At 42.5% G+C, this 19,347-nt stretch overlaps 1 long non-coding RNA gene across 1 annotated transcript in view; it reads right to left on the bottom strand.

The window, feature by feature from the left end:
• Nucleotides 1-367: 367 nt before the first annotated feature.
• The window catches only part of LOC111867996, a 178,705-nt gene continuing 159,725 nt past the window's right edge, over nt 368-19,347 (bottom strand). The window contains exon 4 of the long non-coding RNA XR_002843438.2: nt 368-516. This is a non-coding gene — a long non-coding RNA (uncharacterized LOC111867996). The remainder of the gene's footprint in view (nt 517-19,347) is intronic.

The following is a 19,347-nucleotide window of genomic DNA, read 5'->3' on the forward strand; positions in this document are numbered from 1 at the left end:
TTTAGAAAATATTAGCCTTACTCAGTACAGAACATCTTGTAGATGTGTTTGGTTTCATCCATTGTTACGCAACGAAAATCCGTTGCTTAGGGAATACTAGACTTACTCAATACAAAACGCCTTTAGAAGTTGTTACGCAACGAAGAGTCCCTCATTACGGATATTTCTACGCAACGGTCTATTTATATTCGATTCGTCGTTGTGGGAACTCAACGATTTCCATGTATTCGTTGTCGCTGAAGTATGTGTTCCCATTGTAGCCTCTGTGAAACGATGGACTCCTATAGCATGTCACATTGCTCCCTCCTTAAGTCTGTTCGTCTCGGACAGCATAACGGTTCTTCCCTAACTTCTTTTCCTTGGCGTTCATCTTCCGAACGCTAACTCCGCCCAACTTCTTCAAGGACGCTCGTCCCGAGCAGTTCCATGGTAGGGCGCTCGTTGCTCCCGTCGTATCGCATTCATCCGTCATTGCTATCTGTCTTGTATCACGAAACTGTTTGTGGGGGAATTCATCTGAGGAACAGAAAGCACACATTCATCAATTTCAGAACTCACTGTGCACACAAATCGTCAGGAATAAATCTCATGATGCTTGACATGCCGAACCGGCAACCTGAGACCTCATACTAGAAACCATGGAGAGCAGAATCTATATACCGGGTGTGTCAACGAATCTGCCGGTGTTTTTTCCTGGATTGGTTGGAGCGGGGAGAATGCCACTACTGCCAACCAGCAGCCTACTTCAAAGCGTTTTAGTTCCAATGGAGGCGTGGACTGGGGCACAAGGTGCTTTTGCTGTGAAAGTGTCCTGATCGATCAGCTTGAATTTAAAAGATAGTTTGCTATTCATCGCAATCGTGGTGTTCCAACTGCTCATGCCATCAAGACATGGGTTCAAACTTTGAGGCTACTGGTTCTACACTAAAGAGCAAAGGTGGTAGCGTAGAAAGAGCACTTACACCCGAGAATGTAGCGGCAGTGTGAGAAGCCATTGAACGAAGTCCACGCCGGTCTGCGCGTCGCTACGCTACATCACTCTGGCATGTCCGAACCCTGCGATTGACCGATTTTGCAAAAACATGTTCATTTGTACCCCTATAATATTCAAATTACTCATGCACTACACGAACACAACTATAAAAACAGAGTTTCTTTCGGCCAGACTATTTTAAAATTAATTAATCAGAACCATAATATAGAGACCGTAGAGAAAACACAAACTTTAATTGAAACAAGTAAGGAGGCTGGTCTAGATATAAACACCGAGAAAACTAAGTTTATGTTGCTGTCTCGTCACCATGATAACGATAGGAAACTGACGTTTTGAAAATGTGGCACAGTTCAGATATTTGGGAACGACGATAACAAAACAAAACCTAATTGAGGAGAAAATTAAGAGTAGACTGAATTCGGGTAATGCTTGCTGCCATTCAGTCCAGAACCTTCTGTCTTCTAGTCTGCTGTCCAAAAACGTAAAAATTAAAATACAGAAAACTATAATTTTGCCTCTGCTACTGTATGGGTGTGAAACTTGGTCTCTGACATTAAGGGAGGCACATAGAAGTGGAATGATCGAGTCAAGGAGGATGAGGTAGGCAGGACATGTAGCATGAATGGGGGAGAATAGGTAAGCATATAGGATATTGGTGGGAAAGCCAGAAGGAAAGAAACCACTGGGAAGTCCAAGGCGTAATTTGGTGAACAATATTAAAATGGATCTTAGAGAGATAGGATGGGATCGTATGGGCTGGATTGTTCTGGCTCAGGATAGGGACCAGTGGAGATCTCTTGTGAACAAGGTAATGAACATTCTTGTTTTATAAACTGCTGGGAAATACTTGAGTAGCTGCAGATTTGGCTTCACCTCAAGGAGGACTCAGCTCCATAAGTAAGTAAGAAAGAAGGTAATGAAAACAAAGCTGTCGTTAACAATTTACTGACGAGCGATGAAACTCATTTCAATCTGTCGGTGTTTGTTAACAAGCAAAATTTCCACTACTGGTCAGTCAAAACACCAAAGGTATTCATGAGACTCCACCCCACCGTTCAAAAGTCACACAGTATGTTCCACGGTACCTTCATTTAGAATTGTTGGCCCGAACTTCTTGAAGATGAGTGGGAAAGCGCTGTAATTGTGAATGGACCACGTTACGTTCACATGTGGGACAGCTTCTTAGCTCCTGCACTTGCTCGTCTTCCAGTGAACGAAGAAAGGTTTCTCCAGCAAGATGGGGCTACATGCCACACCGCAGGGGCTTCCATGGCAGTTGTGAATAACCTGTTTCCTAACCATGTTTCCTCCAGATGTGTGGACATCATTTGGCCGGCCAGGTCACCCGATCTTTGCACATGTGATTTTCTTCTCTGGGGGTATCTGGAATCCCACGCTTTCAAAGCTCAAGCGGCCCCCACAGTTCAGGGGTTGAAACATTGAATTCGGAAAGAAGTTGAACGAATTACAGTAGAGATGCTGCATAGAGTAATGAGTGACTTTGGGAAAAGACTTACAGAGTGCCTACAGCAGAATTGTGGTCATCTGTCGGGTGTTATTTTTGGAAAGCTGTATAAAGTTTTCAGTGAGTTAATAGAGGAGATCCAAATGCTTTTACGTTTACACCACTTCCCTGTGTGTTGAAACCAAATAATGCAATAGTTTACTGTACAAAACGTATTTAAAATCACTCGATTCATTGACGCACTCTGTATTATACAGATGAATTTGTTTTTGTTTGCGTCGTCAGATCTCCTGTGCCGTGTGCAGCTAGTTCCGAATATGAAGGAGGGGGAGCTTCGTTTTCCACAGAAATAACATGTGGTGGGACTTCAGAGCTGGTAGTGTTCTGGCTTAGTTCCTGGGTGTTCCTGTTCGGCCGGATCGTCGGCTGTGGGATGCAGAGCCACACCTCATTCAAGAATAATATTGTCACAATTGTGATTAAGACAGATGCGATAAAATTCACTGTTATTTGTAACGCATTTAGGACACACAAATGTAGGCTGATGAACACGCAATAGAGAGCCAACAGCGTGTACGTGACGTGTGTAAGGAACCACATACAAAATAAACACAACTTCTTCAGATTCCCTTTCTTAAGTTTTATGATGATCAAAATTAAGAACAGAATTATCACTGCCGTCAGGAATGTAATTCCCAGTAAGATACTTGTCAACACTGGAAAGAAATAATTTTTTTCTTCTTCCACCGGCCGTAAATTTTTCTTCAGCTCAGAAATCGTGTCGTAATATCTCTCGCAATTGTATGCCTGCCATATGATTATCAATAAACACACCGAACTGATGATGTAGTAACCAGGAATGGAAATGTCTTTATGCTCTGTGAACAACGTATAGATTTTAAATAACATTGCCGACAGCTAACTTTAAGTCAAAGTCACCAGTGTAACGTGTCTGCTTTGTGACGGGACACGAATAAATTACGTGGGTCTTCGAATTGAACGCTTATTTGTCCTGACTCGTACAACTGTTCACTTAGAGCACTATTACACCGTTAGTGCACCCTTCTGCGAAGTCTGAGCGCAACCTGCTTCTGTCTCGCTAGAGTCGAATCCAAGACTGTGAGAACAAGACTGTCAAGTCAAGTTGACGGAGCTACACTCTTATATATCGAGCGTTCGGACGGGATAAGGAATGCCTTATCGAAGGGTGAATTTTAACCGTTATTACGCAACGAACAATCCGTTTTTTTTAGCAAATACAGAACACATTGTAGAAGTGTTTGGTTTCATCCGTTGTTTCGCAACGAATTATCCGTTGTAACATATGTTCCTATGCAACGGTCTGTTTGTATTCGAATTTTCGCAGTGGGAGGGACGGAAGGAGTGTGGCTACATGTAGAAATAGTAGGTTATACTATTTCCACATTTAGCCACGCTCCTTCTCTCCTTCTCTTATATAGCTGTGTTTACTCGACTGGATTCAGTCTGCTGCACCTGCTCTGCTGGTTCGCTCGCGGATTTCTTCTTGTCTTCTACCTTGAAGATGGAGGCGATACGTTCCTCCGAAACGTCGGTTAACACAATTTCTACATGGCATCAAATCTCGGAAGACAGCCTTCTTCATAGTCATCGCCGTGAAAACCTCAAATCCTACAATATTAAAATGGATCTTAGAGAGATAGGATGGGATGGAATGGTTTGGATTGGTCTAGCTTTAGATAGGGAACAAAGGAAGGCTCTTGTGAACGTGGTACAGAACCTTCGGGTTCCATAAAATGCGGGGAAATTCTGGAGTAGCTGCAGAATTGGCGGTTCTTCCAGAAGGGCTCAGCTCCATGAGTAAGTAAGTTCTCGGAATCGACTTAGTGGTACTCGGGATATCCCTTTCCTAACAAGAACGAGCGGGAGAGAGGGGGAGGGGAGAGAAATCTTGTCACGTGGTTATGTCCGACGTTTAAAGTTTCTATCACAGTGCAGTAGCACCCCTCAACTTATATCACAGCTCCCTTTTCTGTAATAAGTGTTCTGTCCAACCGTCCTACATTTCGCTACAGAAAAGGCACTTGAAACATAAGGACCTCAAAGGGGTATTCGACCATTTCCCATCTCAATAACCAGAGAAGGAGTATGGTATTGATCTTCTTAGAACTCACTTCAGGTGAAAATATTGTTAGTATTAACGGCTTGTTAGGGAACTTTTGCACCTAAGCTGTGATAACATTTCAAAAACGAAGAAAAAGGAACATTTTCTTAATATGCAGAAAATTCACTCGCTGAATTCAAATAATATCCAAACGTATAATACGCGAACATACAAAAATCCAAGTGTTAGCAAGAATGTTATTTACTTAAAGCATTTATTTAAGCAGAAAGTAATGCATATCCTTCTCCATAAAACATTATAAATATCACATGTGACCGATATTTCTTTCCTAAGCAACCATGGAAATTTACATGTAATTGACTAAGGGATCTGTCTAAGAAATATCTGCTGCCATCTACCATTCAGGAATCGAATCATCGATACACACTACGAATATATCGATAGGAAACAAGAAGAAAGGCATCTCGCTACGTCCCAGAAGTGGCCGCAGGACAATGGACTTTAATTATTATTTCTTTTTTATTGGTAGTGGGGTGGGACTAAGTCCCTTGTACTGCGGTGCCTTCTGGCCTATTGTACCAGCCCCAGATGATAGGTGAGGGTGATTGTGGAGCAATTGGTGGAATGAATATTGGAAGGGGAAGCCGATGTACTCGAAGAAAACCTGCTCCAGCGCGGCCTTCTCGCTACGTTATGTATAATGTAGCCCTAATTTTTGTTCCATAAAGAAAAGAATACTTCATAATTTGTAAGACTGCAGATATGGCAGCTCAAAATTATTTTTGTGTGTTTGAATTTGAAAAAGCGATTTGTGGTATTATCCACACGGAGATTCATGAATCTTGTTCACAAGAAATTTATTTTCTAAGACGTAAATCCGGGGAATAGAAAATTAGAAAATATTTTAAAAGTCCATACTGAATTGCTTCTGTCGTGAGACCTAATTTGAAATAAAATTCAAGTAACAGTTTAAATTTACCATAATATTGTAACGTGTTTGCAATCCAGAGGAGTAACTTCTAGGGAAACGCTAGAACAGACCGTTGCATAGGCAGTAACAATAGCCGCACTGTAATCCCAACAGTGAGCCGTTGTGTCGAGAACATCGAATCTCCATGGTTACGACGAATACACGGAGCGTTCCCACAGAGACAACGCAATAACAATGGGTCGTTGTGTAGGAATCGCGGAATCAACAAAGCAGCGTTTCCGCGGTTATGACAAAGGCTCATTTTGTATAGCAGCGGCCGAGGGTATAAAAGGGGGCTGAATTCATCGCCTTGTCAGTCTTGGAAGAGCTGCCGCTGAAGAAGGTTGGAACCTAGACGCCAAGGGATTGTGTAACCAGTACTTGTAAAGCTGCAAGTCTTAATAGTTGTAAAGTGTGCAAGGGAATCGCAATAAAGATTCGCTATATTTAATACGGCGTAAAGTTATTTGTAGCGTGACATACCCAAACACGCTACAATATGTTGGATGGTGACTGATATGTGACGTGTTGGATCATTTATTATTATGTAATTTGTTTCGTAAAATATATATTGAAGTTTAGGGACATTTTAATTCCACAAGCTCTGTTTTGCGCAAAGTGTTACGTCAGAAATACCAGCCCCAGCGTATATCGTGATATTTAACAATTTGCAAGATGATTTCATAAAATGACGTTACGTGGTCTGATAATAAAGTTCGCGAACTCGCCACCGTGTGCTTGCAGTGGCAGCAGTGGACAGAAACCTCAGTATGGTTTGATGACGTTGGCATATCAGCGTTCACAGCTGTGTTGTTGTTGATCTATGGCAGTCTCTTTATGAGTGGAGTCTACGAGTATTATTGTCTGAGTGTTGGTGTCTTGCATCAGTACAATCCACCTGCACACACGGCGCTGTCTGTGAGGGAGTGATTAGCTAGTGCTGGAACACCCATCCTAATCATCTGGTGTCTAGTGGTCCGCCTAGCGGACTCCCACGGCCGTTAGTCTCGGTTTTCTAGATCGGTTCTCCTTTATAAGTCTCCCTGATATTAAGAGAAAAACATTCTAGATTAAACTGCTCTGCTCGTAGGTTTACGGGTGGGCATTTGTGATAAAGTTTAGAAGCAACCGCGTCTCATGTATCACGGACTTCCTGCACCAGTTGAGCGATTATCGGCTTCCCAAGGAAGATTCTGTAGCCTACAGTTCGATGCCAACATTATCAAAGGATATCGTACAGTTTTTTCTAGTATTCTTTTCTCTCTCACACAGTATTTATTTTATAAAATTCGTTTATTATATCCTCATTCTTCTGAGACAGAAGTATTACATTTCTGTAACAGAAACGATAAATCTGTGCTATATTGATTCATCCACAGATAACAGTCCTAGCCCCAAAGATTTGTTTTATACCTACATGTAGGCGCCCCGCAATTTCAAAATCACATGACCTTGAAAGGTGAAATTGACGTTACTGATGACTGATGAAAGTGATATTGCGATGATTGTGATAACGACAATGAAAGTGATAATGCAGTGAACATTTATCATAATACCGGTAAATACTTGCGTCAGAGAGCCAGAATAGCTCAGTTTGTATAGAGACAGGCTACAGGTTTGACGGCCTGAGCTCAATTCCCGGCTCCTTCCCAGGGGATAATTTTTCCTGGACGTGAAGTTGACTACTCATTTCCAGTTTGTGCTGTAATCAAGAATTGTGCAGCTATAACTCCACTCCTCCATACGCCTTCATGGCGTGAAGCTTAATAGATTAATCGCAGAGTGAACTTTACCTCAATACTGTCGTTAAATAATAATTATACTTATCTGGGAAGAGAACAGAATACATTTTCGTCGAAATTTTGAACGTGACCGCCTATGTGGTCTAGTGGCCAGAGGTCCTGGGTTCTATTCCCGGTACTACTAGATTTTCTGAGAAGTAGTGGGCCTGGATCGGGGTCCACTCAGCCTCGTGAGGATAACTGAGGAGCTTTTCAAGGAAATAGTGTCTCCTGTCTAGAAAACCGAGATTAATGGCCGTGGGGATTCGCTGCGCTGACCACACGACACCCTCTATCCGCTGAAGTTTGCACTAATTTCGCCGACAAGCGGCGGTCGCTTGGTCGGTATAGTCCGCTTGCGGACTAAAACCACGGAGTTTTTGTTTTGTTTTGAATATACCACTCTCCTTTGAATCCGAGCAGGTTGTTACACAGAAGCTAGAATCCAATCGCATTTCTCCTTATAATCTCCACGTAGTCAAAATATGTAATCTTTTTTAATATGACGTTTATTTAACGATGTGTGTAGTAGATAACTTTGCACTGCATCGACGTTACATTGTAAACAGAGATGTACGTAACGTAGGCAAAGAGCATGGCGTTGAAGATATATGCGAAGGATCTGTTTCTACCGCCTTGCGTAGAGCTTATCGATACATAAAATTACATTATCGAATCCGTGCTGTTGAGAACGGCCATATGTCTTTCAAGTGGAGTCGCCTTGAAGGGTATCTCAGCTGATTTCCCTCAGCAGTACTTCCGATATGGCCGCTGGTGACAATACCTGTCACACTGGCTCAGTCCTGCTTGATACACAGCGCTGTGAGGATACGGGCTCTGCATTGGCAGCTACTGTTGCTACACAAACACACACGTAGGCCTGCGCTTAAAGAGACATCACACACCAAAAGGACGGAAAGAAAGAAATACACAGACAAATAAAGTGACAAAGAAAACAAAAAGGAAAGACAGAAGAAAACACATAATACAGAAGAAAGGAATTATGGTCACAAAATTACCTATTTGTAACCAGCTTGTAATTCGACAATATTTAAAGAGCGGAGGTGACAAAGTTTAAAATTTAGTTAATAACAGAGCCAAACACATACATGATATTAGTACTCTCCACGAGATACTGCAACGTGAATAGCGTGAGCGTTGTTAACATAACAGCGCACCAACGAAGTCGCTTGATAGGAATCATGTATCTTGCTTTCTGCGTGATCTTCCTTATGCAACAATGGAGGCCGTGTTTTCTGTGCGTGGTCCGTGCCAAGCCTATATAAGGAGTGAAGTGTGGTCAAGATTATTCGTCAGGAAGACGTCGTTCAAGGGAGTTCAGTGGTGGATGTGTTAAAACTTCAGTGTGTTATGACTGTTTGTATGTCATAGATACAGCAATCGTGAAAGTGTAATAACGAATTATACGTAGTTATACTAATGAAATTATCCAATAAATCGAGTTATCAAATCCGGAACCCATTATTCATTGTCGTGTTGCCAGGATACACGTGACAATACATAACTACATGTCTTAAATATTTCGTTGAGGGAATAATTTAAATCTCTTGTAAAACTATCACATTGTTTCTTGTGACAAGAACGCTAGGCTGGCCATGAAATTGTCAAAAAAGAGATGTTTCTTGATGAATCGGCATACTAGTGCTACAGATTTATTCCACAATTTATCACTAAGTTCATAAGTGTAACTGCTATATATACAGAAGCAAGGAAAAACTGTTCTTATGATTAACTACGCACTACGCAATGAAGCCATTTCAGTGAGTGGAGGTATAGCTCCACCTTTCTTGACCTCGATACTAGATTGAGATGAGTGGCCTCTTTACCCCCGGGGAAGGAGCCTCTGATATCCACTGGATAGGAGGCTGGTTGGGCCTCACAATCGGTCTGGACTTCGTGGAGAAGAGAAACAAATTGCACTGCCGGCAGCCGAACCCGGGCCGTTCAGTCCGTCGCTATAACTACTCCCACATATATGAATATCTTAAGGAATTATTGGCAGGCCCTATCATTGCGAGAAATTACCGAATAAAAAACTTCCACTTACCCGCTGTTAAAATATTTGTTCCGGCGCCAGAACTTACGAGCTGCTGCTACGTTTTATTTATCTTTTTGAATAGCCAATGGCCCTGTACAAGCTATTAGCAATAGTTTTTGCTGTACTGCTCATTATTTGTTTCTGAGCTACAGTTCATACACAACTGTCAGATTATATCGCACAATCAAGAAATAACGCCTGGTCCTGTGGGCCACCAAGAGTAAAATATTGGTGTTACTTGTTCTCTTGATGTTTTCATGAAACTGCTGTGTGTGGGTTGGGCGACCAGGTTTCTTTTCGGAGTAACAGAAGGACATTTCCCTGATCACGTTGCATTTAGAATGGAACAAAGCTGTAGGAGCAGACGTTACTGAAAACAATGAGGCCGCGCCATAGCTCAAGCGATTAGTCGCTGGATTCCCACCGCGGCAGCCGAGTGGTTGGAGTTTGTGTCCCGGTACGGGAAAGATTTTTTAGTTCTCCACATCGTCCAGACCGGCTCTGTAGTCCATCCAACCTCATATCCAAAGAGTACCATTAGCTGCTTTCTCGGGAACAAAACAGCCGGCGCGTGAAGCTGACGACTCGCCTTCACTTATTGGAAAGGTCAAGATTAAGTGATGCTATATATTCATTCCCCCATACACCTTCATGACGTAATGCTTAAAAGCACAGGGACAACTTTACCTCTTTTTACATTACGCGTAACGCTGGTATCACGCGAGAACTATGAATTTCATGCATGTATATATGTATACAACGAATTAATAAAACAATCAAACAAAGGACTATACATTTGGACGTACTGCACGAAAACTGAATCCCCAAGATTCACTGTCAATAAAATGGAGGTGTGCTACAGGGTATGATTGATAGACTAATCGAAATTGGAAGGTGCTATGGCATGGAAATGAATGTGGAAAAAACAAAAGTAATGAAAATTTCGAGACAACCAACCCCAGTCACAATAAAGATAGACCAAAAACAACTTGAGAATGTGAAATGTTTTAAATATTTGGGTAGCTTGTTAACAGATGATGGAAGGTGTACTAGTGAAATTAAATCCAGGATTGCCATGGCAAAAGCTGCATTTAGCAAGAAGAAGAATCTTTTTACCAGCAAATTGGACTTAAATTTGAGGAAGAAACTAGTGAAATGCTACATTTGGAGCATAGCTCTGTATGGGGCTGAAACATGGACACTTAGGGCAGTAGATCAGAAACATCTGGAAAGTTTCGAAATGTGGTGTTGGAGAAGGATGGAGAAGATCAGTTGGACCGATTATGTGAGAAATGAAGAAGTGTTAATTAGAGTCAGTGAGCAGAGGAATATCCTACATGAAATAAGAAAACGGAAGGCTAATTGGATTGGTCATGTTTTACGCAGAAACTGCCTTCTAAAAGAAGTTATCGAAGGAAAGATAGAGGGGCGGATAGAAGTGACAAGAAGACGAGGAAGAAGACGTAAGAAGATGCTGGATGACCTTGGGGACAGAAGAGGATACTCTCATTTGAAGGAGAAAGCTCTAGATCGCATTAAGTGGAGGAACTGTTTTGGAAGAGACTGTGGACCTGTCGTCTTGACAGATTACTGATGATGATGATTAAAGATAGGAGGGACTTCCGACGGAGGGGTGGAACATTCTTAAACCTTGTAACTGGAGTGGCCAAGAGCTTATTCGGTTAGGTTGATGATGAAACTCGCTTTCATAAAGGTTCTGAAGGTGAAGTACACCTAGGTCAATAACTAACGGATGGCTTCAAATGTATCTTGGTAAACGTCTACTTTTCATCAATATCTTCACTGTCGTCATAATAAAAATAATAATAATGTAAAGCTATCCCTGTAACAGGTAGTGGTGACCCACAGGTTTATGGGACATCGAGGCTCCCACATCTTGTAGAAAACCGGCTCACAGATGGCGGTAAGGTTGTCAGGCTTACACTCCGGCCACGCTTTACTCCCAGAGAGATTCCTGGTACTCTTATCTGTTAGAGGCTGAGTCGACCTCAGGGCGATAGTGCGGCTGGAAAGATTAGGTCAATTAAAAATGCAATTACATCATAGTGAAATGAACCCGCTACTTTCCGGCTTTTAGCATAGTGCCTCAAGCAACTACGCTACTGCATTCTCTCAACAATAATAATAATAATAGTAATAGTAATAATAATAATAATAATAATAATAATAATAATAATAATAATAATAATAATAAATCTGCAAGAGTTGAGATCTTTAGATCGTTTCGTCCTCAAATTCCTCAATTCAGCCCTTGAGGATTATGAATAAAGTTTTACTCGATCAGTTTACTACCCTGTTACATCCCCCCACACCGACCACGTTGGAGGACCAGATAGGTTGCCTACCATTGCTAATGAGTCCTGTCTTTTTTTTCCCCCTTGGCACTACAGCCCCAGTGGGCCTAGGCCTACCTCCATGAACTTCTCCGTTCACATGAGTCCTGTCTATCAGCCCAATATTCGCTTGTGTTCCGTCAATATTTCGTCGCGGTGTTTGGCTTGAGCGCAGGGAAGGATTTGCCGTTTCATTTTCTTATTTTTGTTGCTCTCACAGAGCGGATCATGTTGAAGCTTTGTGAAATATTTGTACCTACTTGAGCGAATATATGTCCGAAACTACACCTCCCCCCTCGATCTCCGCCATAAGGAAATACAGGTATATAGGGGACAAAATAACGCGACTTCCTCAGTCTGCTCATCTCCACTAGCAAATACTTTCTCGCAAATCTCGCCGCTTTCCTTTCTTTCCCACTCCAAGTCTCTCTTCAAGACTCATCCGTACAGCGGTTTGCTGACGTCACACACACGTACGAACAGACTCACACAAGAAGTATTCAAGCAAATTTAAGGGATGGGTTTTAACTTCATGGACTTGTGAACATATTCCCACATAGGATTTGTGTGGGGAAAAATATTAAATGGCTTCCTCTCTTGAGAAATACGAGAGACTGTTGCTGAATTTCCGACTGTCATGTCTGCAAGAAGTTATGCGTCGTGAATTTGTCTCGTTTAAGGGGGGGGGGCGGGCGTCTTCTACTGATAACGAAACAATCAGTGCTTCAACCCATTATTTCTTAATGGAGGGTAGAATTAACTTGTGGGGTTATGAGAAAATATATATTACTTAATTTCTTCATGTAGTGTATCAGATATGTAGAGGACGTCGACTGAGTTGCACTGCGTCTTTATGCAGGCGTCACCTTCGCACGATATACCATAATGGCTTATCTGTTCCTCATGTGTTATAAATCAGAGTTTCTGCATAGCGATTAGATGGAAATCTGAGCCAGCTCCAAATGTCCGATTCTGTGTCAAAAACTTTTATAAGTTAGTTTTTATCTCAGATGGACTTCATGACCAAAATTCATAGTTTCTTCATTCATATGCCCAGGAAAGGACATAAACTGCAAAAATCAGAATTCATTAATTTACAAAATGTTCTCTTTAGCTAATATCGCTATAGTGTAAACAGTATTTAAACATGGATTCCCCTGTCTGTATAGCAACGAGCTACGGGTTACGAGCTGGAGGGCCGGGGTTCAATTTCCGGCAGAGAAAAGACACTGTCACGAGTTTATGGCTCCGTGACTAATAATAAGGGGCTTTGAATTGGATGATTGGATTTATTAATACCTTTTATTACAATTTCTCTTAATCACAATCAGTTACAAGAGCTCACACTCAATGATTGCCTAAGACCAACTTCTTTCTGCCTGGACTAAGGCTCTCTTCTACTGTGACCGACTTCCTTCTGATTTGCGAATCACTCGCTTCTGCTTCACGAATGAATTCCGAATGCCGAAAGACGAATCACTTACGAACGAATCTTCTCTGCATGGCCGCTTGTATAGTTTAGCGGTATCCATGGGAAATGTTTGTTGCTTGTTCATTGACACGGAAACACGTTTCGTACTGAGTTGGTCTCTACGAATCTACCTCCACAGACACGCAGTAACGCTTTGGTTTCCAAAAGTACAACTTCCATTTGCATATCTGTGAACACGTTTGTGTTCGCCCAGCGATGGTTTGTGTGCAAGACTCGTATCTCCGCGGAAACGTCTTACCAATTCGTTTCCTAGAAACGGCCTACATATCACGATAATTTTTTCTACTTCACAAGGTCCAGATCGGCTCTAGGGCACACCCAGCCTCATACCCAATGGAGGCCGGAGGATTTTTCCGCTGCGGTAAAGTGACCTGAGTGTGAAGCTGACAACTCACCTCCATGTAAGATTTGAGGCTTTCACGGCGGTGACTATGAAGAAAGCAGTCTTCTGGGATTTGGCACCGTGTATATGTGGTGTTAACCGACGTTTCGGAGGAACGCTGCTTTTATCGGTTCTCACGGTCTCTTCGCTTGCAGATTTCTTATATTTTTTCTTCTACCCTGAAGATGGAGGCGATACGTTCCTCCGAAACGTCGGTTAACACCACATATACAAGGTGCCAAATCCCAGAAGACTGCTTTCTTCAACTCACCTCCATCTAGTGCCTAAGTGAAGAACGGTGGAGCTATACCTCTACTTCCCAACACGTCTTCATAGCGTCATGTTTAATTAATTAAGCACATGGACACAAAAGATACTGCCACGTGTCCGGGGTTCCGTGACGAATAATAACAGATTTTTTGATTGGATGATCGGATTTATTGGCAACTTCTTTACATTTCCTCTTGTTTACAATCAATTGTAACAGTTCACAGTTACGACCCGCTCCAATCCCTACTGGACTACGAGTGTCCTCTCTTCCGCTGTGACTGACTTGGTTCTGATTTACGAATCGGTCACTTCTTCACCTTCAGCTGTCCGCTGGTTAGCACTCCACAGCTGAACACTCAACTTCTGAATTACCTTACGACTGAATGATTGAACTCTCTCTCGAATGCCCTCCCTTCTATAACTCGGGGCGAGGCGAAGTGAGATCACCATCCGAAACAATTACTGTGTTATAATTTGTTTGTCCGTTGCTATGAAACATGCCTAGCGACTTGCTACCCAGCAACAGAGGTCCTTCCACTGTTGAATACGTAATATCTGTAATGTGTTTACCGAACCGTTGTCTAGCAAAGGTCACATTCGTCACACTCACTCTCACTCATGGAGCTAATCCCTTCTTGAGAAGCCGCCAATTTTGCAGCTACTCAAGAACTTCCCAGCATTTTGTGGAACCCGAAGGTTCATTACGGTGTTCACAAGAACCTTCCAGTGGTCCATATCCTGAGCCAGATCAATCAAATCCATACCATCCTATCCTATATCTCTAAGATACATTTTAATATTGTCCACATACCTGCGTCTTGATCTTCCAAGTGGTTTCCTTCCTTCTGGCTTTCCCACCAATATCCTACATGCATTCCTTCTCTCCCTCATTCGTGCTACATGCTCTGCCCATCTCATCGTCCTTGACTTGATTGACACATTCATCACAATATAAATAAACTCTGTGCACATATTGCAGGGTCTTAACATGTTAAAGCAAGTGGTACGTGTGGTAACCGTTGGGCATTGAAAGGTTAAGGGTGGAGGCGAAACACTGTTAGCTCACATAATATTTATGCCAACCATTACTGATCTTCCGAAGGCTTCAGTATTTCTTACTCTTTAGTCTCAGTTCACGATTATCAGCCAATATAAGCAGCTCCCTTGTTTGTATTTTTAACATAAAATTCGGTTAACAAAGAGTCTATTCACGGAACCAGTTGGGAAAATATGGCTGCCTGGAACACATTTCGAGGATCAGTGATCTAATGAAATTCCCACTTTCCACCTCCCGAGTGATTAAATGTCTCTCTGCTATAATCTCTAAAACTAACACTGGGCTTAAAGTTTTTGGCTATCCAAAACGCTTACTCTCCCACCTGCAGTTTTGCAGTTTTCAGCCCAAAGCATCAAACAAAGCCAAGCGTAACTGCGTTGGGAAAACATGGTTACAGATCGATACGAAACAAACCTCCCCTACAGACAGTACCAAAATAGGGGCAGTAGCTGCACCAGTCTTAACGGTTTGACTCCTTAATTCTTTATCATAATACTCCTATTAATTTATTTAAGTGCTTTACAACAGCAAAGAAACCAATTTCAGTAACCACTCCACGATGCTGAGCTCTTCCTGAGAAGCTGTCAACTAGCAACGGATTTATAACAATCTCACTGTAACTTAAAATCACACATGAAATCTTCTTTTCACAGCCCAATCCCTTTCTTGCAGCTACCATTTCCGAAGACTCAACTCAATTCAATTCCTCTGGTCCCACGCTCATATCCCGGAAGGCTGGCGTCTTCTCAGTTGAATTCTTTATGATCACTTTGCACGGGCAACGCAGAAAACATAACCTCACTATTGTTGGGAAGCTCGTTTACAGCGCCGTTGTATAGTAGTGGAATTTGCTCGAATCTTGCTTCCGTATTCATTGCCGCGGGAATGTGGTTACAGAGTAGTTGCCTAGCAAAGAATGTCTACTCTCGAATGACTATTCCAGCTTTCGGACGTCATGTCACAATAACTTTTTCAATTAGAAAGTGATGCAAGAATACATAATGTACAGTACAAATTAACAGTCGGTTAAAATGCTAGAACGTCTTTCTGTTATAAAGTACTGAACGTCATCAAGACAAACACCTTTCGAAAATTCAGGAGGTTATACCGGCAGACACAGGAGTCTCAAGTAAAATTTCTGATATAACAAAATACTAAGAAGTGACAGACAAGGCGTGTTAAGTTCCTAAACGTAGGGCAGAAATGAATTCACATAAAACAAACTGGTAATCCGCTACTGACATGCATGACTGTACATAGAGGGTACGCAAATGATTCTTTGGTCATCCCCGTAACAGATCATAGAACCCGGTATTGTGATAATTTGCTAATATGTTCTAATCATTTAATTGAATTAATATAATGCTTACTAATTACAGTTTTATTCACGCCTGTTATTCGCTTTTCAGTCTAGTCTTCTGTTAACGCAAAGCCCTAATTTAATTTGAATTTTAGTGTAATTTTTATGCTCTATTTGTTAATCAATAAACACTGTCATTTCCAGATGTTATATTTTTACATCACAGAAGGATGAAGAAGTCGCCATTGGGCTAATGCTGGCACAACCAACCTGTCTAAGCTCAGTAAATCATGTCCATCTGCAACAGATCAAAATTCGACGCGTTCTGCCAGAGGAGATTAATGACTAAGAGAAAACGTGGCACTCAAGAGAATAAGAGCAACATATTAATACCGGAAATTGCACACGAAAATGAAACACGAATCCTTCTACTCGAAGGCAAAACGTATCTTATCAGTATCAGCAGAAAGCTGTCACTGCCGTTGAAAGACACATCTGCTCCTATCCCAAGTGGTCTAGTGGCAGGAGTTCCTCGTTCGATTCCCGGCGCTATCAGATTTTCTGAGAAGTAGTTGGTCTCGAACGGGGTCCACTCAGCCTCGTGACGATAATTGAGAACCAGCAGTAATTTACCCGACCAACTTACCTAAAGTCCCTGCGCTCAATTATTTACCACGACATGACTTACGAGCGAGCTGAGAACAGTGACAGTTCGGGAACCCCAAGGGAGGGGAACATCTGCTGTTGGAAGCCGCTACCAAGCAGCGCAATGAAGGACGTGACTGAGAACACTAGTCTGTGTGCGATTTTTAAAGCGTAGTAACGAGTTGTGTGTTAAAGTGCCCCGCCTACAGTCACAGTTTAGCACGTGATAAGACACTCACAGCTTCTGCCGGTTTATGCGGTTGCTGCTTTTTTATAATAATCAAGTAAATCAAATACGGAGAAATGAAACCAATAAGAAACATTTTTAGTGTAAGTTGCACGGGAACTGGAAGCTAATAAAGGTATGGTAAATTTATCCCTGTGCTTGACTAATTAAACACAATGTCATGAAGGTGTATGGGGGAATGGATGTATAGATCCAAATTTTCTTGACCTCGGCACTAGTTGGAGGTGAGTGGTCAGCTTCACGACACGGCAGCTTTATTCCCAGGGAAGAACCCCCGGTACCCACTGGATAAGAGGTTCGGTTGACTACAGAGCCGGCCAGGACGATGTGGAGAAGAGAAAATTCTTGACCCTACCAGGAATCGAACTCCGACCCTTCGGTTGTCCAGCCCGTAGCCAGTCGCTATACCGACCACGCTGTGGGAAGAATACAGTGTAACAGGATTACGCACAAGGTTTAGTGGAAAACCTGCCTCAGTACTAATTCTAACATTCTTTTCCTTAGGTGGGCTTATTTTTAGATATGCTTATCGTAGTTTAATTATTTGTTTCCGGTAATAAAGATATTGAAAACCTCTTTCAAATAATAATGTGACGTGTCGCGCTAGCTGGATCCCCCCCCCCCAGAGCTGACGCGCCGAGCGGAGCCGAAGTTAGCCGAGTCCCAGCGTCCTGGTAGCTATGCAACGCGAGTCAACAGCGGTGACGTACGACGGCGTGCGGTAACAGCGTTGCTAGGCTATACGCAAACACGGCGACGTGGCACCGATTCCTACTGTGACAAGGCACTCATTACACAACAGGCAAGCACTGCGGCTTTATAAGGGAACTGCACAGCAGCTACGAGTTAGTTGAAATGTGGACATCGCCGAGTTCAGTAGTAGTCGAGCAAGTGTGTTATCAACAGTCCTCAAGGCAGCTACCTACGAGTTAGTTCGGAGTTAGCCAGCAACCAGTCAGTTGTATTCTGGCATTTGCAGTGTAGTATTTGTGATACTGCCGATGGCAGTAATTGTGAATCTGTAATTTGGGTGATTGTAAGTGCGAATGTGAAATAAAATTCGCTATATCAAATACGGCGTGAAGTTATTTGTCGCGTTATGCGCCCAATACGCGACAATAATAATAAAATACTTTTAGAAACGAAAGTTTTGCTAGTACTAAGTTCAACGCTGTCTGAGGTGTTGGTGGTAATGGAGAGGTGGGGCTTGTTGGAGAAGGGTGTCATCTGGGTCAGGTGACCCAGTAAATGATGATGATGGGGAAACAGGGAGGTGAAGATGTTTCGAGAAACCGGATTTAGAGGGTTGATATTCGGGTGGTTTAATGCTTTCTTTTTTCTTAAAACAAAACGAGTTCAGTGATGCTAGAGAGGCTTTCGTTTCTCCTCTTTTAAAACTTCTAACTGCGCAATTCAGATAAATAGCTCGCGTAAATTAATAGAACGACGTCAACATGACAATTGCGTAATTTAAAAAACGGTATAAATCGAGATGTGCTTGTATAATGATCCCTGTTCCTTCCTCTCTCCGGTCTAACAACCCCCGGGTTTAAGTACACAGACATATAGTTGCACTTGTTGGGAGCTCAAGTTAATCTCTCAAGGCCGAGTCACAGCTCAAGCGGTTAGTCGCTGGCTTCCCACTGCGGCGTCCCGGGTCTGGTCAAGTGGGATTTGTGGTGGACAAAGTGGCGTTTGAGCAAGTTTTCTCAGAGTACTTCGGTTTCCCCCGCCAATCTTCATTCCACCAACTGCTCCACAATCACCCTCACCTATCATCTGGGGTTGGTACAATAGGCCAGAAGTGGCCGCAGTACAAGGGACTTAGTCCCACACCCCTAGCAATAAAAAAATATCTCAAGGCCGTGTCATAGCTGAGGGGGTTAGTCGCTGGCTTCCAACCTCGGCGGCCCGGTTTCGAGACCATGTTACGTCTTAGGGAATTTGCGGTGGACAAAGTGACACCGGAACAAGTTTTCTGCGAGTACTTCGGTTTCCCCTGCCAATTCTAATTCCACCGACTGTTTCACACTCATGATCTATCAACCGGGGCTGGTACAATAGACCAGTCAGTGGCCGACGTACCGAGTGGACTAAGTCTCACCCCAACCCAAGAACTTAAATCGCTGAAATGGAAATCATTTAATTTTGCAATATAGCGGCCCTGAAAATTTAACCACCTACAAGACTATACATTGTGTCAAGGTCCATAGGACCACAGCCTAGA

This window comes from Cryptotermes secundus, unplaced genomic scaffold, assembly GCF_002891405.2.
Source record: "Cryptotermes secundus unplaced genomic scaffold, Csec_1.0 scaffold97, whole genome shotgun sequence".
Lineage (NCBI taxonomy): Eukaryota > Metazoa > Arthropoda > Insecta > Blattodea > Kalotermitidae > Cryptotermes > Cryptotermes secundus.